Source organism: Ochlerotatus camptorhynchus, unplaced genomic scaffold (genome assembly GCF_037179485.1).
Source record: "Ochlerotatus camptorhynchus isolate MF236.1 unplaced genomic scaffold, CSIRO-AGI_Acam_v1.1 ptg000530l, whole genome shotgun sequence".
Taxonomy (NCBI): domain Eukaryota; kingdom Metazoa; phylum Arthropoda; class Insecta; order Diptera; family Culicidae; genus Ochlerotatus; species Ochlerotatus camptorhynchus.
The window spans coordinates 1,499,360-1,517,748 of NW_027041014.1; positions in this window are offsets into that span (position 1 = coordinate 1,499,360).

Sequence of the window (18,389 nt, forward strand, 5' to 3'; positions counted from 1 at the left end):
CTAACCGACAGGTAGGAAACGCTCCACGTTTCCGACCAGGTACAAATTCCTCTGCTGTTAACAACGGTCAGCGAGGAACAAATTCTACATTCGTACCCGTAGGTACAAATATCACCCCTGCTTCAAATGTTCCATCTGTACCTACTCCCCTCGCTGCTAACAATGTTCAGCGAGTTAATGGAGCTACCTATGCTGCTATTGCAGCGGGTAGAAATCAAAATACTAACCAACGTTCTAACGGAAATTTTGACAATTTTGACTTAGGAAGCATTACTGCTCCTAAAATGGAATTTTTACAGAATTCATTAATTGACATGATTTCTGATATGCTTAAATCTAACTCCATGTTTGATGCTATTCAAACTGGAGTAAAATTTGCTAATAATATTGTCATGACTTTAAAATTCAGTAATGGATTTTAAAGCATTAAACATTTTAAATTGGAATGCTCGATCTCTTAAAGATAATGAAGACGAGCTATTTAATTTTTTGAGAGTTCATAACGTGCATATTGCCGTTATAACTGAAACGTTCCTTAAACCTGACCATAAGGTTAAGAAGGACGCAAATTACTTGATTTATAGAAATGATCGTCTTGATGGACCCTGTGGTGGCGTTGCCATCATTATTCATAGACGAATCAAGCATAAAATTCTTTCTTCATTTGAAACCAAAGTTTTTGAAACTTTGGGAGTTTCTGTTGAAACAAAATTTGGACAACTTACGTTTATAGCTGCCTATTTGCCATTCCAATGCGTAGGCCAGCAAAAGAATTTTCTCAAGGGTGACCTCCAGAAACTTACCCGTCATAGGTCTAAATTCTTCATTATTGGTGATTTTAATGCAAAACACCGCTCATGGAATAATGCTCAAAGCAATTCCAATGGTAATATTCTGTTTGATGATTGTTCTGCAGGTTATTACACTATTCAATATCCAAACAGCCCAACATGCTTTTCTTCTGCAAGAAATCCCTCCACTATTGATTTGGTCTTAACTGATTCATGTCAACTTTGTAGCCAATTGGTTACCCATGCTGACTTCGGTTCTGATCACCTTCCAGTAACTTTTGAAATATCCCAAGAAATAATTTGTAATCCCAACAGCTCTACTTTCAATTACCATAGAGCTGATTGGGAGCAGTATCGAACATTTATGGAATATAACTTCGATCCAAACATTCCTTTGCAAACCAAAGATAAAATTAATTATGCTCTTGAATCTCTGACTACTTCTATAGTTGAAGCAAGAGCTGCCTCAGTACCAAAATGCGAGGTTAAATTCGATTCAATTATAATAGACGATGATCTTCAGCTCTTGATCCGTCTTAAAAATGTCCGTAGGAGACAATTTCAAAGAACACGCGATCCTGCCATGAAAGTTATCTGGCGGGATTTGCAAAAACAAATTAAAAAGCGATTCTCTGCCCTGAGGAACAAAACTTTTGAAAATAATGTTTCTAAATTAGACCCGAGTTCCAAACCCTTTTGGAAACTCACAAAAATTTTGAAAAAACCTCAAAAGCCAATTCCAGCGCTTAAAGAAGGTGGTAAAATTTTGATCACAAATTTGGAAAAAGCTCAGAAACTTGCTAAGCAATTCGAGAGTTCCCATAATTTCAGTTTGGGTCTTACTAGTCCTATTGAGAATCAGGTTGCTCGGGATTTTCGGAATATTTTCTCTCGGGAAAATATTTTTGATGATTCCTGGGGGACTGATTTGGACGAAGTAAGGTCTATAACTAAAAAATTTCAAAATATGAAAGCTCCAGGTGATGATGGAATTTTCTATATCCTCATCAAAAAACTCCCAGAGAGTACCTTGTCTTTCTTGGTAAAATTATTTAACAGATGTTTCCATTTGGCATACTTTCCTGATAAATGGAAAAATGCAAAAGTTGTTCCAATTTTGAAGCCGGATAAAAATCCAGCTGAAGCTTCTAGCTACCGTCCAATAAGTTTGCTTTCTTCAATAAGTAAACTTTTTGAAAAGATAATTTTGAATAGAATGATGCTTCACATCAATACGAACTCAATTTTTGCAGATGAGCAGTTTGGATTTCGCCATGGGCATTCAACTACTCATCAACTCTTGAGAGTTACCAATTTAATTCGTTCAAACAAATCTGAAGGCCACTCAACTGGAGTTGCTCTTCTAGACATAGAAAAAGCATTCGACAGTGTTTGGCATGAAGGTTTGATTGCTAAATTGAAAAAGTTTAATTTTCCACTTTACATTATGAAATTAGTTCAAAATTATTTAACTGACAGAACTCTGCAGGTAAATTATCAAAATTCCAAATCTAATCGACTACCTGTTAGAGCAGGAGTTCCTCAGGGTAGCATTCTTGGGCCTATATTGTATAACATTTTCACTTCGGACCTCCCTGATTTACCTCAGGGTTGCCACAAATCATTGTTCGCTGATGACACAGGCATTTCCGCTAAAGGAAGAAGTCTTCGTGTTATTTGCAGCAGACTTCAGAAAAGTTTAGATATTTTCTCTTCTTATTTACAAAAATGGAAGATTTCTCCCAACGCTTCCAAAACTCAACTTATAATATTTCCACATAAGCCCAGGGCTTCCTTTTTGAAACCTAGTAGTAGTCACATAGTCACTATGAACGGAGTTCCAATTTCCTGGTCAAACCAAGTGAAATATCTTGGATTAATACTTGACCATAAATTAACTTTTAAAGATCACATTGAGGGCATTCAAGCCAAATGTAACAAATATATAAAATGTTTGTATCCTCTTATAAACAGGAAATCCAAACTTTGCCTGACGAATAAACTTCTAATATTTAAACAAGTTTTTAGACCGGCCATGCTTTACGCTGTGCCAATATGGTCTAGTTGTTGCACTACCAGGAAAAAAGCACTTCAAAGGATTCAGAACAAAATTCTGAAGATGATTTTGAAGTTGCCTCCCTGGTACAGTACTACCGAAGTACATAGAATTTCGAATGTTGAGACTTTAGCACAAATGTCCAACAAAATAATTAATAATTTCCGGCAAAAATCGTTACAATCCTCAATTGCAACGATTAATTCCCTTTATACTTAGATAAGATTTAGTTTTAGTTATTTAGTTTTAAGCTATCAATTGTTATACTGACATGCAGGTTTAAAAAACCTGTTTAAAATACTGAATTGCCAAGACAGGAACAATGTAAAAACACTTAGATATATATCATAACAATTAAGGCTGGTAAGTTACTGTAGTAACTGGAGCACCTAGGTTAAAAAATGAAATGTAATTTATTTTGAATTTGGAACAAATAAAGAGTTAAAAAAAAAAAAAAAAAAAAAAGATGAGAATTTCACGTGTATACTAGCGTCGTGTAGTGAGAAAATTCTGAACTATTGAGCACCAAGCAATAGACTTTGACCTCCTGAAAAACTTTGTGAAAGACAGTAACTTTCTATCTGGTCAGGATCTCGAGATATATCACATGCGAGAATTTCACATCTATACTAGCGCTACGTAGTGAGAAAATTCTGAACTACTGTCCGCCAGCGACAAGGCTATGATCTCCTGAACAACTTTGTCGGAGACAGAAACTTTAAATCTGGTCAGGATCTCGATTTATTCCAGGTTGTAATCAATTAAGTCAAATCCCACGTAGTATGGTCACAGTTTACGCGGTTTCCATTTAAATTTTCCCCATTATCCGCATTTTTCAGGTGCTTACTGTGATCAAAGTTTAGCTTGTTTAGATCAAAACAAGTTTTTTGAGGAATACTCGTTGGTTTCAGATCGATTGGGAACTCAGCAACAAAATGACAATGGAAAACTCTTGTGTGTTGTACAAAGTACAACAGCGCGAGTAACGGAGGGTTAAAAGCAACAGGTTCATGGGGTCCATGTGGTTCATTCAATATATAATGTTCTAGGTTCTGCACATCGCTCTGGAGTTCAGATAATTTCTTCAACAAGATCAACCGAAGCTCGGACAATGTCTGCTGCATTGACATATATCAAAATGGATTCAAAATGTCTATGCGAATTGTTGCGGCACACGACAATTATAGACCTTCGGACGTCTTTTTAGCAAACCCAGTTTGTTTTGTGGGAATATGCTTTAAGCTGTAAATTTTATTTTAATTAGTTTTAAGTGTAAATTAGAATACATAGAAATCTTACATTGTTAAGTCCAATTTTAATGTGTTTATCGTGTTGCAACTTCTTGTATATATCCTCGATTATTGTCTATCAATTTAACACAATTCTTAATACCTTCATCCACTATGATAACCAAATCTCCTGGTGTCACTGGTTTGATGTCGTTGAACCACTTGGTTCGTCGATTGATGGTCGGCAGCTATCCTTTGATCCATTTCGTCCAGAATTGATCTAAGAGATACTGGACGTGATTCCAGTTTGATCTGAGGGCTCTCCCTTCATCAGTTGGCATCTTGGCTGGTTGCACAACTCCGCTAGAGCTCAAAAGCAGGAAATGATTAGGTGTTAGTGCTTCATCTTCCTGTGAATCTAGCGGAACGTATGTCAATGGCCGTTAATTGATAATGGACTCCGCTTCTACCAAGTATGTGCGAAAAGTTTCTTCGTCAGGCTTCCGTGACGTGGAGAGAGTTTCTAAAGCGGCCTTCACTGAGCGTACCATACGTTCCCAAACGCCACCCATATGAGGTGCAGCGGGTGGGTTGAAGTGCCACTGTGTGTCGTAGTTAGTAAACGTTCCCGCCAACGAACGATTGATGCTGTCAATCTCCTTCTTTAGTTCTCTACTTGCTCCTACAAAATTCGTGTCCTGGTGGCTGTAGATGTCTTGAGGCGCACCTCTCCTTGAAATGAACCTCCTGATAGCCATCTTGCAAGATTCAGTCGACAGTGTACTTGCCACTTCCAAATGCACAGCTCTCACCGTCAGGCACGTGAACAACCTCACCCACCGCTTGACGCTACTTCTTCCAATGCGAATCAAATATGGCCCACAGTAATCAACGCCCACGAAAGTGAACGGTCTAACGTACGGTGTGACTCTTGCTACTAGCAATGGAGCCACACGAGGATTCATGGGAAAAGCTCGATAGACATTACACCACGTACATTGCCTGGCAACCCTTCGAACAATCGATCTCAAAGCAGGAATATAGAATTTTTGCCGGATCTCATTAATTACGGTTTCCCTGTTTGCATGTCCGTACCGTCGGTGATACGATTCAACTAGCAGCTGTGTTACGTAATGGCTTCTTGGTATAGTAACAGGAAACTTTGTTGCATCAGATACTCCCGTTGCGCTTATTCTACCGTCGACTCTCAGCAATCCCGCTTCGTCCAGAAACGGAGATAAATTTCGGAGCGGGCTATACTTCTCCAGCTTAACTTGTTGCTCTGGAGGAAGTGAACCGTTCTTCTGTATGGTCAGGATCTCATCCGGATATGTTTCCAGTTGTATTGACCGCCACAGAGTAGTTTCCGCTTTCCGTTGCTCTTGCCGAAATAGAATCATTTGGTCCGGAAGCTCCGTATGGAATCTTTTCCGGCATTTGGCGACGAACCGTAGATCAAATGATACGCTTCTTTGTAGGCTCTCTATTCATGAAAACCTACCGTAAGCAAACAGTGGTTTTGGTGCTTCACGATGGTGTGCATAAATTCGTCGTATTTCCTCCGTGGTATCAGGAATAGGTAACGACTTGGATGGCCACAACGCTTCTTCCTCGTACAAGAATCCTGGTCCCCGAAACCATCTGCTGTCGTCTTCGAAGCAAGGTCCTTCGCCCCACTTAGTGGCTTCATCCGCTACGTTGAGGGTTGACGGTACGTGTCTCCAATCGCCTAGGTTAGTTTCCGATAGTATTTCACTGATTCGAACAGCAACGAACTGTCCTTATTTTCTTTGATCCGACTGTATCCAGGAGAGCACTGTTGTTGAATCACTCCACATCACTCGGCGACGTATTGGCAGCGTATGACCTTCAACAACTGACTTCATCAATCGGGACCCTATCACCGCAGCTTGTAGTTCTAGCCGTGTAACTGACAAGGTTTTTAGTGGTGCTACTTTTGTCTTCGAAGAAATTAGAGCCTTCACGATCAACGATGCGAAAGTAAGCAACGGCAGCGTAAGCCGTCTCACTCGCATCCACGAAAACGTGAACGTCCACACTCTCCAAACTCCTCGGCTCATAACCAGGAAAGTAGCACCGAGATATTGTCACTGTGTTGATTTTATGAAGTATGTTCACCCACCGTTGCCAACGATCGTAGATCTGTTCAGGAATCTGCTCATCCCAGCTCGTTTTGGTTCTCCAAATATCCTGGACAATACACTTTCCATGTACAACGAACGCCGCTACCAATCCGAGTGGGTCAAAAATACTCACAGTAGAATTTCGTTCCGGAAGTTGATGTTGAAAGAGAAAAGGTCTTGTTCCGGCAGCCATACTATTCCGAGGATTCTTTCGGAATTTGTGGTCTTGTCGGCTATAAAGTTTTTTGAGTTCTGAGGAATTGGATCCCCTATCTGCTGGACGACATCTTTCGAATTGGATAACCACTTCCGAATGTCAAATCCGGCTTTCGCATGAACGGCTTTTACCTCTTTTATCAGCTGAACCGCTTCTTCCTCGGTATCCACGCTGTCGAGGTAGTCGTCCACATAGTGGTTCTCTTGAATAGCAACGGCAGCTTTGGGATACTGCATTTTTCACTCTTCAGCGTTTAAGTTTTTTACGTATTGAGCGGAGCATGGAGAGCAAGTTGCTCCGAATATTGCCACGTCCATCACGTAAACTTCCACCTGCTCTTCTGGTTCGTTACGGAATACGAATCGCAGAGACTGTCGATCTCGGGAACGCATTAACATCTGCATGAACATTTCCCGTATGTCTCCCGATATTGCTACCTCTCGTTGGCGGAAACGATACAAAACGGACAGAAGTGGTGTCAAAAGGGCCCCGTTAACAGCATAGAATTCAGTGAAACTTCTTCGACCTTCGCCGCTGTGTCCCAAACGATGCGAATTTTCCCTGGTTTATTCGGGTTTAAAATTACACCCAATGGTAGGTACCAAGTCCTCCTAGGGTCACTATTGACCGCCTCCTCTTCCGTCAATTTGTGTGCGTATCCTTTCGCTTGAAAGTCCATGATCTGCTGCTTAACGTTGTCGTACACCTCCGGCATCTTCGACAGCTTCTTCTCCAGGCATTTCATACGTTGCTCGGCCATAGACTGACTATCAGGAAACTCTATGTAATCGTACTTCCATAAGAGGCCCGTTTCAAAACTTCCTGATGGTGTGCGAACTGTTGAACTGTTTTCTGGACCTTAAACATTACCGTAAAGCGTCCAGCCAAGTTTGGTTTTTGCAGCAACTGGTTCGTACTCTTTTCTATCCCTCTTTTTAAGCGATTTTTGAGATTTTTAAAAAATTCATCTTTCAGAAGAGATTTCTGCACAACCAAATATGCTATTAGGGATTAGGGAAATGTACATGGGTTTACTCACATTTTTTTTTATCTCTTCTGGTCATATCCCAAAAACTATTTGTCCAAATCATAAGATCACTAATAGCATATTTGGTTGTGCAGAAATCTCTTCTAAATGCAATTTTTTTTTTTAAATCTCGAAAATCCAGGGTTGTAGCCCAGAAGGATCTAGGCACTTAAGACCAAAATCAAAATAGGCATTTGTTCAGAATGCCAAAATGAGCGTTTTGGCCAAGTTTGGCTCAAATCGGTGACATCGACCACAACTGTTTAAAAATGCTGTACCCACTTGAGCTGGAATGACCCGTATATCAAATGTTCTAGGTTCCCCAAATCGTCCTGGAGTCCGTATAATTTGTTCAACAAGATCAAGCAAGGCTTGGACAATGCCTGCTGCATTGAAATATATCAAAAAAGACTCAAAATGTCTATGTGGATCATGCATGACCTACTGTCCTGATTATCAGATGTTCTAGATTCTCCGAATCATCGTGGACTACGGATAATTTCTTCTACAAGATCAATAAAGGCTCGGACAATGTCTGCTACATCGAAATATGTCCAAACATGTTCATAGTGTCTATTTGGATCATGCATAACCAACTGTCATGAATATCAGATATCCTATGTTCCCCAAATCATCCTGGAGTATGGATAATTTGTTCTACAAGATCAAAGAAGGGTTGGACAATGTCTGCTGCATAGAAATATGTCCAAACAGGTTCATATTGTCTATCGTGGACCACGCATGACCTATTGTCATGTATATCAAATTTTCTAGGTTCCGCAAATCATCCTGGAGTACAGATAATTTGTTCTACAAGATCAACCGAGGCTCGGAAAATGTATGCTGCAATGTCAGTATGTTCAGATGTGTTATTTAACAATATTGGTTCAATCTAATAAACGTAGTTGAATAAAGTAGAGGGGGGGGGGGGTGTTATTGTATCCCCTCCGATACTTCTCTTCTATAAATAAAAGTAAACTTAAGGGGAAGCTTACCGGCCCGAAAATAAAAAAAATATTTTCGGTACATTTTTATTTCTTTAAAAATATTGGGAAAAAATATCAAAAATCAAAGAAAATCAGTTTGTTCCTTATATTTTTGTCAAAAATTACATGTAAAATTTTTTTTCTATCGCATCATGAAAAAAAAATTGGACTCTCAGCAAAACCGAAAAGTCGATGTTTTGTGGTTTTTTGAGTCCAACTTTATGCCATAATGACTTTTAAAAAATGTTTTTGAACGTGAATTTTCTTTGGAAAATTAAAAATGATGTGATTTTCTTAAAATTTTGATATCTTTTTCCAATATTTTTAGAAAAATCAAAACGTAATTATTTTTTTCGGAGCGGTGAGCTTCCCCTTAAACACTAAAATAAGGGGATACAGTAAGCCCCTCCTATCCAACTACACCTATTAGAGTGAACAAATATTTTTCAATAACACATCTGAACATATCAACTTTACAAGATGAGAAACACCGACATATTAAGGCTTTACTTCCATTGATATTTAATATTAAGAGGTACGCGGGGAAAAGTAAGCCCAAGAGGTAGGTCACTCCGCACACCAATCTTGGGTCAACATTTTTCTCAGTGTGCCGCAAATGTACCGCTGGTGTGCCGATTGTGCAGGGCATAGAGCAAGCTGCGATTTTTAATAAAATACGAATAGTATGGTATATTTTGCAACCTGGTAATTCTGACAGCTTGAATGTTTAGGTTTGCAATCGCAACGGCCCCGAAAATGTCGAGTATCGTGCTCAACAAGGATTCCTTCTACCGACGAATAAAATGCCTCTACGCCAGCTGGAAGGAGCCGGAGTTTTCCCATAATGATTCACAGCAGAAGGTGGATTGCATTCTGACGGCGATCGGCGTAGATGAGGAAACCATCTACAGCAAATCAACCTCGCTGAAGACCTGGCTGCTGGGATACGAGCTACCGATACGATGACGGTACTGTGCGAAAAGTCAATCTTTTTCCTGACCAGCAAGAAGAAGGTCGATTTCCTGAAGCAGATCGAGCAGGACGGTGAGGAGGGCATTCCGTCGGCGAAGCTGTTCGTTCGGGAAAAGAACGTCAAAGACAAGGCCTATTTTGAAAAGCTGCTGAGGTGATCAAGGGATCCAAGGATGGCAAAATGTTGGGCGTCTTCTCCAAGGAAAACTTTCCGGATGAATTCTGTGAATCGTGGCGAGCCTTCATCAAGGACAAGAGCTTCGACACGATGGACATCACCGCCCTAGTCGCGTATATCATGTGCTCCAAGGAGGACTCCGGTTATCACCATTCGGGACGGTAGACGTATAGTTTGGTTTTGTTGCAATTTTGTTCTAAACACATCATGTTGGGTCGTTAATTAACAGTTGCATAAAACACGAATTCAACCACACCGTGTGTTACTGTTGATCGCTGTATGCAGCGCGCACAGTACATCTGATTGCCGCGCAGAGTGACGGTTTGATAAGTGTGACCAAGAGATACCGTCTCACCACGCGGCGATCAGGTGTGCTGTGCGTGCTACATAAAGACGTCAACAGTAAGACCGAGTTGCTTCGATCTCCTTCACTCCTCCTCAAGCTCGATGAGTTGCTTCGATTACTCCTCCTCAAGCTCGGCGGGCTGTAGACCAATTTTCAGGCGCATCTTCTCCATCTTGACGAGAGCCAATGGTTTTGTCAGACCATCGGCAACCATTTGTTCACTGGGGCAATAGCAAACGTCCATCACACTATTGTTGACCAACTCCTTCACAAAATTATAGCGAGTGGCGATGTGCTTTGTTCGGTTACTACCGCCGGCAGATTTCAGCATCGTAATACAGCTTTGGTTGTCTTCGTGTACAACTACAGGAGCCAGAATTGGTTCTGCGACGTCCTTTAGTAGCTTTATCAGCCACATCAGCTCACGGCTGGCTTCGGAAAGCGCCACGTACTCCGCTTCGGTAGACGAAAGAGTTACGCATGGTTGTTTTCGGGCTGCCCAACTGATTGGTCCTCCAAGACAGAAGACGAAACCGGTGTTTGATTTCCGGTCTGTCTTGTCACCAGCCCAGTCTGCATCGACGTATGCTTCAGCGGTCTGGATGAACCTAGACGTAGACTCCAATCCACTGTTGACTGGAGATACCGGAGCGTCCGTTTTGCTTCGGTCCAGTCTGCTTCCGTTAGTCGACTCACCTTGCGGCCCAGAATTGAGGCGCTTATGGCGATGTCCGGTCTCGTGAAGAGCACCCACCAGGCTCTGGAACTCGTCGTTTCTGGGCATGGGCTCCTCCTCCTTCTGCTGTACATTCGGGTACCCGGGATCCATCGGTATCGGCGAGCGCTTCGCTTTTGATTGTCCTAACCGTTCGGCTACCTTCTGGATGCAGGTTTGTTGGTTCAGGAAAAACTGTCCGCCGGATCTTGTCACTCGGATTCCCAAATAGTGTCGCACGTCTCCAAGGCACGTAATGGTAAAGTGCTCCGCTAAATGCTTCCGGACGGCTTCGTATTTCGCTTCTGTGTTAGTGACAATCAGCATGTCGTCCACATATAGTAATATGAACGTCTTCTTCTTCTTCCAGGTTTTTACGAACAGGCATGGGTCTGCTTCAGATGGCACGTAGCCCAGCTGCTTCAAGACTTCGGTGATTTTTTCATTCCACACCCTTCCAGCCTGCTTCAGACCGTAGAGACTTTTTCGTAGATGCAGTACGTTGTCCTTGACCCCGTTATGGAATCCTACCGGCTGCTTCATGAAAATGGTCTCCTCCAGCTCTCCATGTAGGTACGCCGTCTTCACGTCGACGTGCTTCACCAGCATTCCTCGTCTGGCGGCGACACTCAGCAGGGTCCGAAAAGTTGTTTGCTTGGCGACTGGCGCAAAGACCTCATGGCAGTCGGTTCCGTATTTTTGATTGAATCCTTGCGCTACCAGCCTGGCCTTCGTCGGCAAACGGTTTTGTAGATAGTTCGCAGTGTTAACCGCTTCCGCCCAGTATTTCAACGGCATTCGGGAGTCCAGTAGCATACAGTGCGCTATTACCACCAGTGAACGGTTCTTCCGCTCCCCCCGTTCTGCTGCGGAGTGTAGGCGGTGGTAAATTGCTTACGTATCCCCTGCGCTCGGCAGAACGCATCCAACACGTCACTCCGAAATTCCCCTCCCTGGTCGGAACGGATGATTTTCGGGGTTTTTCAAAATTCCGTCTGGGCGAACTTGATGTAGCCTTGAATAAGCTGGGAAACCTTGGACTTCTGCTTCAGGAAATATACGACGGTAAACCGGGTGAAGTCGTCAATCATGGTGAGAAAATAACGACACCCACCGGGTGTCACGGTTCGCTTGGGTCCACACACATCGGTCCAATGGTTGCTTGGACTTTGGCTTCGACTTCTTGGGGAACGGAAGACGTGTCAGCTTGCCCTCAAGACAGCATTCACAGACGACTCGGCAACCGCACTCTTCCATCTCGATTCCAGTTGCCATACCCTTGGTCACCAGCTCACGGACGGCTTCATGGTCACGATGCCCCAACACACGGTGCCAGTTTGACGTATGGTGCTTCACGGCCAAAGCTTCCTAGGGTACCTTCAGGGAGTACAGTCAGACATCCGTTGACGTCGAAAATGACCGTAACTCCGTTTGCCGTCAGCTTCTTCACGGAAACCAAGCTCTATTCGAAATTCGGTACCAGCAGCACCTTTATGAGGGTTACTAGTGATGGCTCACCCTCCGGAGACAGCATAGTTACCTGGCATGAACCGATGCCTTCCGCCTTCGTCGCAGTACCATCGGCCAAAATTACGTCCTGCTTATGACTCTCCTTCAGCTCAACAAAAAATGCCCGATCCACACACATGTGCGACGTTGCGCCGGAATCAACGATCCATGAATTTGATACCGTTGCAGTTCCTCTCGTCGCGAACGAATACTCCTTCTTCGGGGTTTCTTCGTGAGCTGCTCGCACCCGTGGTTGGTTTTGCTTATCACGCTGGCCATCTGATGATTTCCGTTCGCTTGTCCACTTCTCGGCCAGAGATGGACAATCCTTCTGCTTGTGCCCCGGTTGTTGGCAAAAATGACACAAAAGTTGCTTTCGCTTCACGTGGGTCTTGAGCACCGAGTCCAGTCTGCCGCTCGAGCAACGTTTTGCCACCTCGTCGGCAACCTTGAATTTGACCAGATCCAGCGTTAACTCGTCGTCGGACCTGCATAGAACGATTCCGACACCATAGCTACCTGTAGACTCTTCCTTAATTCCTCTCCAGTCAGCGTCAGCCTCTCGAACAGACCCTCCATTTCAAAAATGTACTGCTCGATGTCTTCTCCGTCGGAATAGCGCTTCTCGCCGATTCGTTTGAGAATCGACACTTTGGACGTCAGTGTTGCCTTCTCGTAATGTCCCCGCAGCTTCTTCCAGGTCACTTTCGCCGTTTTGCAGTCCTTGCAAAATTGGTTATCCTCTAGCAGGAGGCCGCTCGTCGCCCGCGCCTTCTGGTCACCGCTGTTCCACGCTGCCCTGGTAGCTTCAGTGGCCGGATTGACCGTGGTGTTCACCGGTCCGTCACCGGTAATGTACTGCCACAGGTCTTCTCTAATTAGCAGGAACTCAACCTTGGTTTTCCAGACGCTGTAGTTCGCTCCGTTGAGTTTCATTATTCCCAATCTCTCCATCGTGAAAAAAATTTCAGTTGTTTTTTTCCGGTGATATGGTAACGTCCTCTCTAGCAATAGCCCATAACTTCTTAGAGGAGGATGTTAATACGACCGGTTGGGTTGAAACATGAGACTAAACTAGACTTTATTGATGCAGTACTGACATTTATAGCATACTAGGATTATTATAATTTCATCGAGTTGCTTCGATCTCCTTCAAAATTCGTGTTTTATGCAACCCTTCACTCATAAAATAAATCACATAGCCAGTGGAAAATATCCATGTGAATTTCACATAACTTTCATGTGATCCCATAATTGGAAATTGCACCACTAAATCACATAAACGTTACGTGTCCAACGAAATCTATATGATTTCTCATATAGAATTTCTAATGCTATGTGATATTCAGATAACAATCATTGTTTTTGTTTTTGGAAAAATACTATGTGCGTTCCTAATAGAAACTAAGTGAAAACTTTTTTCAGTGTTAATTAACAGCCCAACATGATGTGTTTAGAACAATATTACAACAAAACCAAACTAAATGCAGCTTACTTGAAGTAGAAGGGACACCACTAAGTAGGAGATTTTGTAAGCTGTCCAATGGAGGCAATAATTTGGTGCTAAGTAGCATATTTTTTTAGCTAGAGACAATTTATGACAATTAGCTCAGTAATCTTTGAGATTTCATCATGTGTGTGGAACAATTTTTTTCATCACTCCATACAATATCTGCACTAAAAAACCGAACACCCTGTATTTGCAAAGCGATTTTGCTCATATAAATGCACAGTGGGCGTCAAAACTTCCTTTAGCCATTTTGATGCACAGATTTGCTAAGACAAGCGCATGTAGATCGATATGTAAAGACTGCAGTCGAAAAAAGTGAGACACATTAATTAGTTTGTAGCTTGCGTGTGGGCAAAAATTGATTTTGCCTGAAACTAGCTAAGAGTACAATGTTTACACTGGCAGAATTTCATCACAATCTGTCAAGTGGTTATCGATATGGCATCGGTGCAAGAGCCGTCGTGGAAAACTGACTACGTCCCACATATGAATCGGGAAACACCTGGGAATCCATCATTCGACGATTCCTCTGGTGGTGAAGTTATTCAAGGAGACCCAAACGACCCAGGAAGGCCAACAAAGTATTGAGACTGTTCTAGCGTCGGCCGAATCTTTCGATCCGCGATGTGACGAAGAAGGCGGATGTTTCCATCTAGTTCGTCCAAAAATCGATGTAACGTGCCGGCATCGACGCTTGTATGCCCTTTTCACATGTGGCTCTTGAAATCGGTTTTCGGAGTTGGTTACTTATGGAGTAACCATGCGACCATTGACAGGTCAGGTCTGACATTAAATGAGAATAGTATTTGCTTCAGCCTAATCATAAACCCTACAGTTGAGCAACTTTTCAAAAAATGATGGGAAATTGGAATACGGAATACTTAAATTTTAAATTGTGTTGGATTACTTGGACGAATGCTGCATCTTGTACATTTCAATGTACTTGACTGAAGATTTGTGTGGTGAATTTCAAAATAATTAAAATAATTAGTTCTGTTAAGGTATTTATGATGAAGATCTAAGAAATATTCTTCGAGGGTTAAAATCATGTTGCTTTTGTTTCTCATACAGAATTGTATAGTGAATGCCAATTTTTTATCTGGATAATATTTTTGGAGTGTTCTTCAAACAAATGCTTAAAAGTTTCGAAGAAAATTTCAACGGTACACTAGTAAAACAAATCCTCTGAAGCGATCTCTGGGGAAATTATGAGATACTTGTGAATAGATTTGAATAAGAATTGCAAGGGAACTCAGAAAAACTGTTTTACGAAATTTGGGTTGACGTTAAAGAAAGCTTAAGAAATAAATTATAGCAAATTCTTGCAATCAGTTTATAAAAAATATAGAAGAAAATTTTAAATTGAATCGCACGATTTCTTTTGAGTGAACCTAAACAATATTATGCAAAGAAATCCTAGAGTCTTGTGGAGAAAATTTCAGAGGAAATCAAGCCAGAAACCCAACATGTATCGCCGCATTTTTGAAAAGAAATCTTTGAGATTTGGGATAAAAGTGAAGATGTTTGCTCAAATCTACGGTATAACAGCCTTTCTTCCACAAAATGCGACTTATTTAGGTGAGAATCGATATATCAATATCCCTGTCATGGAGTCCCATCAAGTTTCTATTGAATCCAGCTTGTCTTCACTGCGACCGAAGTAGCTAAGGAATCACAGGCCAGCGATTTTGGTGAAAGCAGTTGCAGTTAACGTGTTTTGCAGATTTGGCTACCCAAGCAGTATGACCCCTTAATCAAGTTACGTTTCCACGCAGTAGTTCATCAGGAACTCCTCATTTTTTTTTTGCATTCAATTTCACTTCCAAGGCACCGTCTTCGCTATTCCCCGATGAAACCCACAGTTGGAAGAGAAATTCCGAAAATTCTATTTTGCTTCATCTGTATGCATGGCATCTCGTGCTAAATTATATCGTTCCGCGCATGCCCAGATCTGCGCACGCATTTTCTTCTTCATGACACAGAACGCACACAAACACCGACACCGACACTGAACCGATTTCAAACCGTGACAAATCTTCGTTCGCACTGAATAAGGAAAATATTCTTCTGCACACGCGTAGGAATTATAAATTGTCACCCACTTCCGCAAGGCCGACGACGACCACCTGAGTGTGGTGACCTGCAACGCTGCACGGCTTAGCACGGCACTCGCACTCACAGGGGGGTCCCGCTGAAGGGCAACGATCCCTGGAGCGATGAGTAAACGGTGAAACCACGTGCGGGTTGAGTTCGACGGCAAAGGTCAAGTCACTCGAAAGTCCTACGATCTGTCCGGTCGTCGCTCGCGTCCGGTGGGTCTAAGCCTAGAGAGATTGAAAATTTTCCTACTTTTACTAGACAGGCGGGCCCGAAGGCCAGTGGTCGACTAATTGAAGCTAGGAGGACGATTTTTTGTCGAGGTGAAAAGTTGGCCACTCACTCGCCGCCGCGCCGTGCGTTCGGGTTTTTATTTTTCATCTTTTGCTTGAGACACGGGGGGCTCTTGGCTTGGCCGTTGGTTTGGTGGTTGGTTGGTGCCGAGTTTTTCATTCGCTGAGCAATGCGCGTGCGGATGCCACTTTATCTAGCTTTGAGTGCGACGTGAGAAACATCGATGTTGGGGCGTCTTTAATCCGACGATTATTGAACTATCACCCGATGAATAATTGAATTTGTCATAGCCACTGGTCTTGACAACTTTTTCTTCTGCAAAAATACTTTTTATTATTTCCACACAAATCAAATGCGCGAAAATTTTACCTGTAAATGAAAAACGTAACAGTTAGTCTATAATAAGTAGCTATTTTCAGTCACAAATTGCTAATTAAAAATAAGTGTATCGTCCTCAAGTCAAGGCTCATTAGACGAAAATACTACATGAGAGACGAACCAGCTCAGGGCTGGAAGTCTCTATAACAAAGTTAAGAAGAAGAATAAGGATCCTACATCCCTCCTATAGCGTATGTTAAGACTGTTAGTAGGACACTTTCTTAATAGACATAAGTGCAAAATGAAACTAATTACTCACGCACCCAGGCTTCAGCATCATCCATACCAGCAAATCGGGTCCTGTGAGAAGTAAGGAATTGAGGGATATTCCTTCCGCACTTGCTGCTGCATTCCACACGAGTCGTACTTGTCCCGCTTTCTTTGGGTTGAGGATGACATTGAGCGGAAGATACAACACTTTTCTCGGTTCAGCTTTTTCTAATTCTGCTGATACTCCTCTGCGCGTAGCCCTTCTGCTGATACTCCTTTATATGCTTGTAAACGTTGTCGAACAGCGCTGGTGACTTCAGCAGTCGTTGCTCCAAACATTTCATCCTGCGCGTGGCCATCGGATAACTATTTTGTCTATCCAGATGGGAGTTCAAGGCCTAACATGGGCGAGATTGCAAACTTCGTTAAAATCATTGATCGTGAATCATGGTGACATATACGACTTATTTTAAATTGCTGAAGAGAAGGCGATCTTCATAAAATTTAAAAGTGATGCAAGTATGCATTATGCCCTGATGCATAACGCGGAGCACCTAACTTTCCAATATGATAATTGAAAATCAGTGGAGGTACGAATGTTGCTTGCCATGGGCAACGTGAAATACAGAAGTACCACACGCAAACCAAAAATCTATTACAATGAATGTTAGTTCCGTTTCCTATCATCCTCTGTTCATGAACATCCAAACGAATGTTAGAAATTGACCATGCAGGCGATGTAATGGTTTTTCTTTCTTTTTTATTTCGTGTTCTATCTACGCTCTCGACTATACCAGTAAGCTTGTAGAACGACGCACATTGTAGAACATTGTAGAACGACTCACACATTTGCTCAAATCTCTCCAGCAGAAAAAGCATACGAAGTCGAGTATGCGAGAAAATGAGCGCTCTATGTTTGCTTTTAGGCTATCCATATTCAGAAGCATAAGAGAGAGCAGTGGAAAAAGCACAGGTCTGATAATCGCAACGTTCGTGGTTCGAGTCCAGTCCGGCAATCTGTCTCCTATTTTTTTCAACATAACTAATTTACCTCACTAATACACTCTACATTTTTCGGTCTCCAATTTTCTTGCATTGGACCGCAGCTAGGTATATCTCATCCTCGGTTCATGCGGTCTCCACTTACATCCTCTGATGATGAATCCCACATAATTGTAAGCGAATCATACATCCCCCGGTTGGGTGCAGATGGTAATCTAATGTTGATGCTAGTAAAATATGGAAGAGTGAAGCGTGTCATTCGAGAAAAATTTCCTATTGCATTGGTCCTCGATATGTTCACAGAAGTAGTTAGAGGCAAATAAATGGAAAGGAATGCACGAAATTAATATATATGATTTTCCATGTCTGGCTATGACAACCGAAAGTGCCAAAAGATGGAGATATTGACATCAAATCCTGTTAAATCCAATTGATGTTTCAATTTACACTTCTTTAAAAAGTTTAGTGCTATTAATCTGCCTAATAAAATTCAAAATATCCGTACCGCAGCGCCACACCCTGTGTTTTCACTGAAGGTTCACTTAAGAGCGCTCTCGAGTGCACCTTCAGTGAAAATACTGAGTGTGGTTCTACGGTGCGGAAGCTTTGCATTTTTATAGGGATATTAATAGCACTAAACTAAACTAAACTAAACACATACCTTCTCGGCAACTTCGAACTCGAAACATATTTACTACAAATCACTATCGCACAAATTATGCCAAATC